Source organism: Anarhichas minor, unplaced genomic scaffold (assembly GCF_050575085.1).
Source record: "Anarhichas minor isolate MPS153535 unplaced genomic scaffold, ASM5057508v1 ptg000041l, whole genome shotgun sequence".
Classification (NCBI taxonomy): domain Eukaryota; kingdom Metazoa; phylum Chordata; class Actinopteri; order Perciformes; family Anarhichadidae; genus Anarhichas; species Anarhichas minor.
Genome location: NW_027466487.1, coordinates 1005181 through 1019351, shown reverse-complemented (window position 1 = coordinate 1019351; position 14171 = coordinate 1005181).

Sequence of the window (14171 nt, the reverse complement as noted above, 5' to 3'; positions counted from 1 at the left end):
TAAATAATCTGAGTTGTAGACCTTTCGAGAGCACTTATGTCAGAGACGGGGGATCATTTCATGTCCTGTTGAGTCTGTTGAGTGTTGTGTTTGTGTGTTTGTGGCAACTGATTACATAAATTGTGTTTGTGTTTTTAAACCATTAATTAAAAGACAGGACTCAGGTTAAATTTAAACCTGCTATCAACTTTCAAGGCACTTAAAAACAACAAAGCGAATACTTCCCGTCCCGACAGTGTTTATATTCCAGGTTTTTACTGTGTAAGTCTCTGTTTCATCCAACCCTCGTCCCTGCTGTCTTTATCTCTCTCATTCTGTTCCCTTTTCTCCTCGAGCATTTGTTGAAATAGATGCAGCCACGGGAGGACAGTTGTGCAGCTGATATTACTACATTAACCTCGGGGAGAACAACGGTCATCCTCTACTCCCTCATCTCTCTCCTCGACCAGACTCCCCCAGGTGTAGGATGCTGTAACCCCAGTCCTCCCCCTGACATCCCTGGAGCCCTGTGTCCTCCAGTTCATGCATCCCTGTTGCTGAAAGTTATCTTCCTTCTGCCACGGCTGAGTCATTTTCCACTAGTTGAGAAAAGACTTATTTGCAACCTCAATGAAAATTTGGCATACAACGCTACTCCTTCTCAACACTTTGTCTTTCACATTTATAGTGTAATTTACAATGTCCTCATCTCATTTAGCCCCTCAACTTGTGGAGATTAGTCACTCTTAATGTGCCTGCAATCATTCTCTTTTGTTGTATTGAGGACATAACTGTATTTGATTTGCATTGCACCTAGCTCCTTTCTAAGATGATGTATTGTTTTTCAAGTTGGGGTACACATTGTTCAAAAAGAGCCCAATCAAAGCCTGCAGCTAAAATAATTAAATAATAAAGTGCACAGTCTGTGTGCCATAAAAGAAAACACTATAAAATGAATGCTTCTATACTGTGATTGGATGACATGAGTACCCTTAAAATGTTTTGTATGTGAAAGAGGTTGCTTGTAATAACAAACCCACAGAGAATTATCCTCCTTCCTGCAATTCCCTTCAGCTCTACTGAACGTTTGAGCGTCTTTTGGGCTTTGTTATTCTGGCTTGTAACTGTGCTGTTTTGTTCCAGTCTCAATGCTTTCATCAACCTCGATTACAGTAGCACGCAAACACAGCAACCTGCACAGCACAAAACGACACGCAGACAAAGCCAGAGACTCGCTGGTTAACAAAGTGGAGCATTTAGCAGCTAAAGAACCAGATATTTCCCTCAGGAGTTGCTGGAGACCAAGCAGAGCTCAATAGGAAAGTGAATATAGTACCTCAGGTGGCCAATAATGACTCTTTTGCTAAGAAGATTGCATGGCATCTTTGTAAGGCGATAATGAGTAAGTCAATATGGCGTGAATCACAAACAACTAGCCTGGCTCTGTTAGGCAAGTAACAATATTCAAATAACCACTTTATATCTGGTTTGTTTAATCCGTACAGAAGTGTAAAAACAACAAGTTGCAGTGTTGGAGACTATTTCTCTGCTGAGAGCAACCTATGACGAGATGACGAGACTTCAGGAAGTCGTCTTTTTTAAGTCTTTTTGCTAAGCTAAGCGGCTGCTGCCTTTAGCTTCATATGGACAGAAATAAGCGTATCTCCCAAAATGTCAAACTATTGCTATGACTTCATTTCACATCGTTTTCATTCACTACCCATCTAATTTAATGTTTCCTTTCGCATCTGCTCATTTAATGAAATTTGGCAAACTGGGCTGTCCTTTCACTACTTCTTATTACACCTGCAAGACATACTAGTGTTACCTTTACTCATCGCCCTGCAGGTAACAGGACAGTAAATTGGTCTCTGGGTTTACGTGTCTTGTCTCTTGCCTAGAGAGAGAGCAACCGTCAGTATCATGTTCTGGTCTTTCACTACCTTTAAACATAATGAGAAGGAGGAAAGAACTATTTCTCTTCATCTCTCTCCATGGCTTTTCCATTTACTATGTGCGCTGTGGATTATGCTGTCGTGTCATGTAGGCCGGGCCCTCGGATCTACAAATGCAGATATAAAGTCTTTAATATTTCATTCCACAGGGTCGTCTGTACCGGAAGAATACCTCCTTGCGTCTTCGGGGACTGCTGTCAGACAGGATAACAACAGAATAATTCATGGTGCTGTTTTTCCTACGTTTGACTGTCTCGCTGTGTTTACTTTTTTCTTCTTCTTTGAAGCCTTTTATCAATTTCACTCCTGCTTTTGCAATTTCCCTTTCTGTCCTCGTCTTTTTTGTCCCACCCTCTGTTACCGTTTCCCTTTTTCTTGTAAAATGCATCCACTTTATCCCCCGTGTCTTTCTCTTTTCTGTCACTGCATTCTACATGTTCTGCATCAGGTTAGAAGACTGGTGGAGGTGGGAGTTTCTGACAGCTGCTGGAGTGGAAGTCTTGCCTACCCTCACGTCAGCTGTCTGCTCTGCCATGTGACCGGGGTGACGGGGTCATGACATGCCTTGCAGATACATGTTTTTGATGTTGTGTCACTCACAGTGGAGAGAACAGCATCCTCAGTGGAGGCAACATTCTCACTCCTTACTGTCACAGCCAGCCCCCGCAGAACAGCAATACAGAGCACTCCAATTTAGCATCTGCAATATGACACAAATCCGTCATATTGGCAGTGTAATGGACAGTGTTTTGTGTTGTCACTATTGTTTGAAGAGCTGCTTCTTCACTTAAAACTTAGATCGTAGAGTGGTTGAAGAGAGCTGGTGAAGGGATAGAGAGAGGAAAGCATCAGAGTGAACTCACAAAAACAGAGGAAAATCCCACTCTCCTAGGTGTGAACAATAACTGGACTGCGACTCTATGCTTAAGCATTGTTATTTAAGGACTTAGTTCGGTGATGCACTGTGGCATTCCTAACTGCGTGTTTGATGTTAATCTGCTGGAATGAGTAGAGAAATAGGAACACATTGAACCGTGTTGCATATTGTATTGCGCTTGACATGCGTCTCCATAGTGGCAACGACAGACCGTAATTACAAGAAATGTCCAAATGCATGTATGCATTATAGATGGAAGAATAGCTACGTGATCCTTACGATATCCGGTCCCTGGTGGCAGTTGTTTTTCTATTCTTGGCCAAGCACAGTACATGTACTCAAAGAAAATGTCTTTAGGTCAGTGGGAATTTATTTACTACTAGTCTGTCTCAGTTTCACTTCTGCTTTTGTCAGCTGGCTGTAATAGCCCTCACCAACGGGGGCTGCTTCAGATGCAGATTAAATGCACCGAGACAAATGAGGTGGTTCACTCTACACAAACACATCGAATAGTGTTGGACAACAGAGACGCGGGATAATGCTCCCTGTGTGTCGCTTCGTCTTTCTTGCAAATCAATTCCCGTCCGCAGCTCCCGCTGTGGGGGAACTCTGTTCAGCTTCTGTCGGTTGACAGGGGGAAAGTCTCTGACGTGTTCAGTGGTTTGGAATGGCCAGGGCTTTAGTATCCTGATTGGATACCTCAACCTGCTTTTACCTTGTCAGAGGTGTTGACAACATTGGGGACTGGATGTGAGAGTTTGTACGTATGTGGAGTGACTGAGTGATGAGAAAAAGTTAAGTTGAATATGAATAGGGTGTTTGTGTGAGGACGAGGCTCTCAGCCTGACAATGCCTCATCGCCTCACAGACATGCACCATTAGGGGTGAAACAACAGGGGCTCTCGTCTGATCTCCTAAGAACAAATGTTAACTCCAATAGTTTGGACCATTAAGAAAAGATGTTTGCCACATGGAATTTAAATTTGATTTATCTGTATTTGTCAACTAATGATGTTTTGCATTGTAATATCACTCTCTTGTGACTCATTATGGGGCATGGAGTGTATTGATGGGATTTTGATTGAGTATCTTTATAATTATGTTGATAGCAGTGACTGTGTACTGCTCTAAAAATAGCTGTGAATTATTACTTTATTTTTGTCTGATTTAAACTGAACAGAAATCCACATGGACCTTCTCTCAGGCTAGGTCGTAAATTGAATGGCACACCTCAATCCTTCTGTCAAACTGAGAGAGAGAAACACTCCTCTGTCTTCTTAAGTTTCCAGCTTGGAGCTCTGTAACACCAGCGTAATTAGCTGTGCAACTTCACAACAGCGCACACTCAAACCGCCTGTGTCTCTCACACCCACAACAGTGATGTGTGTGCACACAGACTCAGACAGTAACACGTGCGTAATACTTTATATGCATACACACATGCTCACTTTTCACCTTAAATAGTATAAGAAAAGACATACCAGATGTTAAATTAAGATTGTCTGTTTCTGAGGACATTTTTAGTTATTCCTCGCCAGCTGTTTTTTTCTTGTTCTAAATAGTTCCGCGTTTTCTCACCTGCCTCTGAGCGTTCATGGTTCTGGCTCTTGGGCTTTGTGAAAGCTGCTGCTTAGAGATTGTTTGCAGCCGCAGGCACTTCCAACTCAGTTCCAGGGGAAAGGAAAAGCAATTGCATGCTTCGGCCACAGTGAATCCGTCTCTGTCAGTTCCGCTTCTTGATGCCCTCAAATCACATTCCCCCACCCATCCGCTCTCCCATCAGCCCTTGCTGTTCTGTGATCAGGGAGTGAGAGAGCAGCAACCTAGAAGTGAAATGAGGATGCGCTTTGCATGCTCCCTTACCATACCATCCTCCTTGATGTCATTCACATCTATTCCCAGCTATTTGCAATTACCCGCTCTGCAATGAGACTCCATATTTCACGCAGGAGTAGTCACAGCTTACAGTTATGATGTACTCCCCTCTCTGTCTATCAACCAGAAGCTATTGTTGTTCTATGATAAATACTGTTGTAATACTCATGTTGGCCACAGGAGGCTGAAGTGCACTACTCCCCTATGATCTAAATAGGACTGAAAATATTCATGTTGTCTTTCAGGTGAGTTTTAATTTCTCCATGCCCTCTAAACACAAAGTATATTGTATATTGTTTGTTTGCAGGTTATGTAACGTTACATGTCTTTCTTTTGGCTAAAAAAATATTTTAATCGTCACTTATCTGCCGTTAGGTCAATTCCTTAAGTCCTATTTAGAACATGGGGCAGTGGTACATTTCAGCCTCCTTTGGCCGAAATGAGTATTACAACACAAACACTTGCAAAAAAAAAAAGAATTCTCCTGGCAAATAAGGGTTTCCACCTGAAGAAAAAAATGGATCTCCAAATTTTATTTCTCTCTTGCCTCTCGGGGCTTCCTTATATATTACATATAAAACCAGTTTTATTTGGGATTTCATATCACATTGAGAATACACTGCGTAGAAACAAGTTTGTAAAATGTACATATTGGTGTCATCTGTGTTTACCTAAAACCCCCCAAAAAAGTTCCATTTGAGTTTCATGCCTGTATTTTGAGAGATGAACAGCTTTTGGAGTCTTTCGCCAAGATTCTGTTTTCAAGACTATTAATACTTTGACACTTTATATCACACATGATGCATGAATATCACAAGTACAAGTATCAGTTTTATGTGGTAAAGTCCTTTCTGGGTAAGTTAGAAAGTTACAGAAGGCTTTGAGCTGCAGTCATTTCACATGTCCTGCACTTAACTTGTGTCGGTGAGTTCATTACAGGAAACAAGTAGAGGTGACCTGCAAGTTTATCTTTGAGCTACATTTATCCTGCATTACTTCCTGACACTCTTATTAAAGCACCTTATCTTACCCAGAACTGATTGCAGTACATCTTCATCCCTGCATGGACAGCAATTCAAACTTGTCATCTGGAAGTTTTACATCCCACTCATTTTATCCTCAGACTTATGCATTTCATCATCACTCCTTTGCCTAGTAACTAAAGCGGTTGCTTTTGTAAAAAACAGGGACACATAATTTTTAAAAGTGATGAGGGCACACACAATGATTGATGGCAGCATATTGGATGGGAAAATAACGTTCTGGACCGTTAATTTTAACAAGTCAAGGAAGCAGCCTCCGACTGTCAACACAGGAAATGAGTAGGATTTATCTCTGGCCCATAGTGTCTGGGTAGCTCTCTTGCACTGGATGCATTTATAGAGGACCCCAGTGATGGGTTTCAAAGGTTGTGTGTATTACACGTTGTACAAGCTTTTAAGAAAAATACAGACATTGAAAGATTACTCCATGGGAGGGAAGTAAATATGAACATGTAAAAACAAAACAAACTCATGTAAAGGTAATTTTCCACCAAAACAATGCCGGACAGTAGAAGCTGATCCAAAATCAGCCTTAGTTGTTAAGTTAACCTACCCCCACCTGGTGTGAGACATGTCTTTTGTGAACATTGTACCGTACCATTTTCATTTGTCATCACAAACAAGTTGTCATGCTGTGCAATAACAATGAAAAAGCTTTTGAACCAATGGAATACCCATGGAGATATAGACATGGCATTTTAGATGCACTGCAGAGGTTAATGCTACAAGGTGAGCACAAACACAATACTAATGTGTAAATGGGCATATAATGTGGTAAACTGGATATATGACTGGAGCAATTTTGGGGTTAAGTGTCTTGCTCAAGGACACATCGACATGCAACTAGCGGAGCCGGAGCCGGGGTTCGAACCGCCGACCCTCTGATTGAAAGACGGCCCTGCTATCCACTTAGCCACAATCGCCCTATACAATCGTAATATACAGGATATGTTTTTTCTTACGTAGGCCTACCTTAAGAAATATATATAGTTGTCCTGCGGGTTTTGGAGGTATCATAGCATCACTGTCAGGGATTCTTTACTGTTTCAAATATGATCAGGTTCCATGGGAGCAGAACAGACCTGATGTGAGCTGACACACATATTTTCCCCCATGACACTTCTGTCTCCTCTCGCATAAGTCACTGTCAATGACCCCCGTAGTCAGGAGAGAGGTGTGAGGGAATCATACACCCTCTCACAGTGCTGCCGATAAATCTCAGTGAGGTGTGACAGCACCAGTGTCTCCCAAGGGTGAAGTGCTGGTGGGCACAATTCTTCACAATGTTGATGGTGTTTTTTGAGACTGTAATCTTAATCTGCTTTCACACATGGATTCAGAAGCATTGCCAAGTTCATTTATCCGGATAACTTTGTGATTTTCTGAGGTCTCCTATACATGGAAATTGGTACATGCAAGTGCTTAAGCATTTATTGGCTGAAATGCAAATTGAAAGGGCTCTCTTACTTGGTTTGTGATAAAAGCATGAATTAAGTTATTCTCTGATATTGGCCTTTTACAAATATACATACTGACATTGGAAATTGAAATATATTTAGTTTACCACTCTGTCACTATTGCCATTTCAAAATTGTGATCACTGCAATTCAAAGAACTACCAACCTATGTCAATTAGTTTGCATACATACATCATTTTCAAAAAATACTGTATTGATTAATTTAAAGTCACAATCAACACACCGCCACATGCTTCAGTAATTGTCGATTTCTACTGTAATTCAGGTTTAATACAAGGCAAGCCCCTGCTATTTTACTTTCCGGTTGGCTAAGGTTGTATTTATGTCAATAGTGAAGCATAGGCTGGTAACTATTAAAGAGCAATTTATTTTGGTTCCATCTGAATTAAGGGTAAATCACAGAGGTGTACAGAGAACACAAGGACTGTCCTAACTGTTTTTTTTTTTTTTTTTAAATCGATAACTTGATCTAAATCAAAAATTGTTCCGATTTTGTTGAAAACGTGTGGGTTTTGCTAAAAAATCAGTTATCGTCGGTGCTGACAGTCACTGTTGTACCAGAAACATTCAGATGAAATCCATACAGAAGATGTTTTATGCGTAGTGTCACAACTCTGCATATAACTATTAGCTATAGCTACAGCATGATCTCTGACACTCTGTAACTGCATCAGATGCTTCCAGAGCAGCTTGAATTATGAACATATGTTGAAACCCAAAGAGTAGGTGTGTTTTTGCTGTCAGGTTATATACGGTTACAGGGGCTGCAGTTCCTTTACTCTGAACAGACGTCTCTGGTTTGATCCATTTACTATTAAGACCCTGTCAATCACACAGACTTCTCATTTTGGAGAAAAATATGGAGAGATGGCCCGAATCTTTGCTTGTAGTCCGAGGGCTTGAACTCAATCTGCGCTGCAGAAAAGCAGAGCCACCACAGACTGTGATAGAGAGACATTATAGAGTCCTGGCATAGATTGCCACACAGTTACACTGTTATCCCCAAGGGAGAGGGGTGAACAACAGGAAACTCTAGCTATTATTACTGCCTTGTTTGTAATTCCAGACAAGACATGACAAAAGAGTGGCAAACAATGGTGACCATTGTGCCCTCAAACAAAAAGTGTAGTACATAACCTTACAGAGTGATGCAAACGCACAACAACGCAAAAGGATTCTGTTCAAAGCAAAAGCAAGCATGTTGGCCCTGCTACCGAAAATATACATGTACTCTAATTTAGTTGGGTTGACACAACAACACCACTGCAACACAAATATGAAATGAACATTGAATCACTGCAGGAACAGCAGCAACAAACACAGCTATCTGGAAGAGCTGATGGCCAGTAACTGCCACAAATAATAAAGTCACAGTTTGATAATGGAGGTAATTGTCAGCAAATTAAATCACAGATCAAACTGAAATAGCATGAAGTAGCATGATGCAACGTGCAGTAATAGTTTTAGTTGCATTAACAAAAACATACCTAAATAAAGTGTGAGGTTGGGCTAGAATGTGATTTTGGACCGCAAGGTTATCTCAGTGCTTACCAAATGACTTTCCATTAAAAAACATTATGATCACTTTGTGATATTGCACAGTAGTTACAATTGACTTGATTTGTATCTTAAGGTGAAATATTAGCACTTTTAACTCGCTATCTCTTCATACACAAAATAGCATTTAATACTTCCTCTGCTTTGACGACCTTTCACCAACACGCATTCAATTTAACACAATCAATTGCTTCAGACATTAACTTGTATCCATCCAGAGCATATTCACAAATCTCTGTTTTCTTGGCCTTTGTCAAAGTAGACGTTTTCACTTCTTATAACAGGAAAAGCCCAGGTGTAAGTAATAGTGTTAATGAATGATAGCTCTGTTCTATTCAGGTCTCCCAGAAGGATTTTGCTGCTGTGACACGGCATCATGTCTGCTGTGAAAAAAACACCTGTATTTAGATGAATTAGTTTTAGTTAACGCTTATTTATTATTGATTATCATACATCATGTGATCATAAAATCAAACTGAACTATGTTTTTTGTCTGATAATTAAGGCTTAACTAATTGTAATGAACTCATTCGGAGGCACAACACAGCGACACATGCTACTGTCAGGGGAGCTTTCAGCTTTACTCAAGCGTCATCTCTCAACACGCTCTTTTGTTGTCGTCAGAAATCTGAAGGGAAATCAACATTAAAGCTTTCATTTCAGCCCAACTACCAAGCTAATCTATTATTCTGATCACATAGATTTAATTGGCTATTAATGTGACAAAGATTTCATTTACTTTTGTCAACTTTGGATTTAAGTTGACAAGGCCTCCAAATCAAATTCCTAAAACACAATGACCAGTTCCAATTAGTCGATAAAGTGCAAAACGAAATCTGCTGAACATTTAAAAACATATATTTTTTTATCAGAACGCAGAGAGGGAAACGGTTATTGTCGCACAGAAAAAAAGAAGCTCTGGCAGCATTTAGTCCATCAGGGACATTTGGAATACACATAGATCTGTTTCAGAAGCAGCAAATCTAACCACAAATCTAATAGTATGTGCACACAGGCCACTGAAACCACATGCAAAGCCTTTGTGCAATGACAATATTGAGAAATTGTGTCTTGGATATGTGCAGTGGCCTAAAAATTAACAATATAAAACAAGATGGATGATGCAAATTGAAATCCAACGTGCCAGTTATTATAATTTTGAATAAAATAATAAATAATCTTGCAGGAATTCAAGTTTATTCAGGCTTATTTTCTATACATTTTCTCTGTAGGTTTTGTGGTAGTTGTAGTTCATCTTAAATGTATAATGACTATGGAGTTGTGCTCTGTTTTATTTTACCTTCCCACAAGATTTAATTCAGTATATTACAACCTTGCAATAACAATTCAGTCAACCTTTCTCCATCCTCTTGGAGTTCAACAGTGTGGCTGACAGCATGATGCAGTGGTTGTGACCCGGACTTTACAAATGGAGAGATAATTAAAAAGGGATAGATCTCCAACTTGGGCTGGTATAATGACCCTTCACCAAAGACATAAACAACTCTCGTTATGACTGTGCCAACAAAATCTCCATCAGGATTGGGGTATAATTAACAGGAACAGCATAAATGTTAAAATCCATTGATCTTCCCGTTTTACCACCCACAGCTGGCTGCTCTTGTAAACCCTGTAGGCTAAAGCCATTAGTCTTCTAAAGCATCATTAAAAAAAAAGTGATTCTGAGACTCTCTGAAGCAAATCTCTAAACATCAAAGCAGGATTATGTCACAAATAGCCAGGAAAACGGGGAAAAAAGTAATCACATGAAAACCCTGCCCCTTTTGGTTTCCACCTGAGCTGAAGTTGAAGTCCTTGAGTCGATATTGCTGCACCATCTGCTTTGGATGCTGTGAGAAGAGAGGCTATCCATCTGTTGATTCTGAGCTTCCTCATCCTCAAGCAGTCTGGTGTGTTCTGGTGTTGAGTACCCAGGTGTTCCAAGTCCTTTTAAAGTATGGACTACATACATTTTAAAATACCTGGTTTCCTCAAGCAGATGCTCACTCTACTCCTTATTAACGTGTTGCGAAGTTAACACCATGCTGTAAAAATATGATGACAAAAAAGAAAAACTGAAAAAAACATGTTTTTCTTCTTTCACATTCACATTTTCAACCGCAAATGGAGCTGACAGAAAATAGAGGTACAGTCATTTGGGCTAAATCGTTCTCTGAAGCGCAGCTTACCAAAAGGACAGTCTTTAGAGGAAAACCTGTTATGGAAATGGAAGAGTGGTCAGGGGAGAAAAGCGTGTGAGAGACAGACAGACATGGTGTTGTGTGAGGGGAATTATATCACACACAAAGACCCCTGATCCATCCAGGACACCCTCATAGCCATAACCATCTGCTGAGAAGAGAGTAGGTTGGGTGTCATGCTATGATACTGACGGCCTAACTCCTTGAACTATAGCAGTTAAGAATAATTGCGTTGTTGCTATAATGGACTTCATGGTTGTGTTGGATTATTGTCATTGAGTAGGTTTGCATTTCAAGCATAAAAGCTCAGACAGCTTTTTGAGAAATGTGCTTTGCTAAACATCACTGTGGTGTTTTTCAGCTGTCACAGAAGCTGAACGTTCTTCAAGGGTCAGAGGGTTTGACAGGTTACCACTTTGCATACTTTTACACATGTTTGCATGAATAACTCGGACAACACTTACAACAGCAAAGCCTTGATTTCTAACGGAATCAGTCTCACTGCAAAAATGGATCTGTGATCACGAAGTAGCATTTTGTGATATCTATGCTTTACACTCGTGTGAAATTCACATTGCGAATACTTAAAGCGACCTTATTATATCATCAGCTAACTGTTTCTTTATGTGGTAGCTGCAGAACCTAGAAATACAAAGTGAATGCAATTGTTGAACACTCATTATCTTAATTATGAGTAGGCCTATCTTACACTGGGATTTTGGTCATATAATATTGTGGTTTATTGTAGAAATACTTTTCGGAAATAAGCTTATTCCCTTGAAGAATATTGAGCTACTGCCAGCAGCCGGTTAGCTTAACTTGACATTACAACAGGAAACTAGCTAGCCTGTCTCGGGCATTTGCAGTTGCTGTTGCACCTCAGGTCCAATGTTTGCATGAATAAACATACACACATCACAGTGATCTACATCGGGGAAATAGTAAAGGCGTATGGAAACAGGCTGTTATGTAAACACAGTTGCTGACATCATTAAGCATGACTATGCCCGTGTCACTTCTCGTGTTTTCCTGAGAAAAGCCTTGATTAAAAACCTCATCAGGGATTCCCTGTGGAGAAAGATCTTGTAGTGTGTGACTTCCTCTCACCGGTCAGTCATGTATTCCAAGACAGCAAGTTGTGTAGTGTGAACAGCACAGCCGTCTGATGACTTTGAAAGTCGTGTAGTGTAGGCTTTACTCTCTATATAGATGTAATATGTTAGGGTGACCATATTTTGCAAATGTATGCACTTATTATTATTGTTTTTATAATATTGCTAGCTGGTCGGCCATCTTAATTTGATCTTTTATATCGGCATTTCTACCATGCGTGACAGACTGTGTGCAGAACGCAACATTTCCTTTGCTGGGTAACTTATGAAGTAAGCCTCCTGAAGCTCTTTGGAAAAGAATGACTTCGCTTTGGCATGACAGCCAACCATTATTATACTGACGCGTCGTAGCAACAGCTTTGACGACGACACATTGATTAATTGACACACATACAGACAAATCAGTGTTGAATTTAGACGCGTGGTAAATTGTTTATGTTTTTGTATTGGGTTAAGTAATAATGAGTAGGACAGAACATGACAAACGTCTATGTAAGTTCTAAAAACAAGAATGATATTGTTATTATTATTTTAACTGTGGTGAAAAACCGGGACAATTTGGTTGTGATTATTGAAAACAGATATTTGTCGGGACTCAGGACACCCTGCTTTAAATCGGGACAAACCGGGATTGTCTAACTATTCCTTTAAGCGTACACATCAGGGGCGTCGTTAGGCCTATTTTAGGGGGGCTGAAGCCCTCTCTCTTTATTTGAGAAAAGTTCATATTTGTGTTGTCAAATTTCACTATGACCCTGAAATTCTGTCTCTTGTGTTATCATATACTGAATGCAAGCAAATCTACAGAGCAAAATCACACTCTTTCTGATTGAACCAATCTATGAACTGTCTGAAACAATGGATATCCACGGCCCCAAATGGGCCCCAAAAAAAATTGCCGGGCGCGTTGCGCACAAACATGACTCTCCCCTTTCTTTGAATCCTACAAACGCCCCTGGTACACATCATCTTAAATAATGTCGTTTCTATGTACTATGCCACAAAGCTCGAAAGCCGCTGGCGGCTGACTTTAAACTGCCTGCTCAGGAGGAACTCTGCCCAGTTACTGTATTTTGTCACCGTGTTATGTGGCTCTATGCTCTATCAGATGAGATGACAAACCTTATCAAGAGCCAATGTCTCACCCACAGCATCCTGTTGGTCTGCATTCCATGTCCAGAGAGCTTCTTCTAGACCGCTAGAGGATACGCGGCAATCCTTTAACACCTGTCACAGCCAGAAAATTCTCCATCATATAGCAACAGGGTGAGCAAGCAGCCTAGAGGTCTGAAACAATATCACAAGTCCAATTATTTTATTTATAGTTTTAATGCAAAGATTAGTTCTTCCTCTCAGTCTCTGGGGCTTATGAGGTTGATGGTCATAAAATGTTCTGGCAAATGACATTCTCAGATACAAAGACCCACGGCATTACAACTACACAATGAGCAAAAAAGGGACCTGCACTTTGTTCTGTGCCCACACAAGTACTGTGTAAATGAGGAAACTTGAAGTAATCATGTGTGGTGATGTGTTCCACTATACACATGTGTATGTATTCTGTGCATGTGCACCTCCTTCATGCCTGAGTGCCTCCCACTTTGTGTTTCATGGGAAGCTGTTTCCAGGGTGAAACGATACCTTTTTAGAGAGAAATCGTCAGATACAGGCAGAAAAAGTGACAATGCACGCATACCCTCTTTTGAAACAGTTGTCTTTGTCAGCTATCTCATTCACACCCTTGCCTTTCAACGTACATTTACAGATTCATATCATTGCTGCAAACAGCATTATGATGATGCTTAAAAATGTAATCTCTCAAAGTAGCAAAGGTTAAGATGCAAAAATGCAATAACACACCGACTACAGTATGCCCCGCACCAAAATGTGTCACGCCGCCTGACCCCATGTAGCACCCAGACCGAAGTGAGAGGGATGTGAAGCTGTCGGCTGTATTTAGCAGTCTCTCTGGCCTCGGACGCACTCACCCGTAGCCGTATTTATTCATGCCTGTTAGTGTCCCAGTGAATAATACCCTTCCTCTAAGAGGTTGAGGGACTATTCACGAGTATAAGATCTCCTGTATTTCAATAT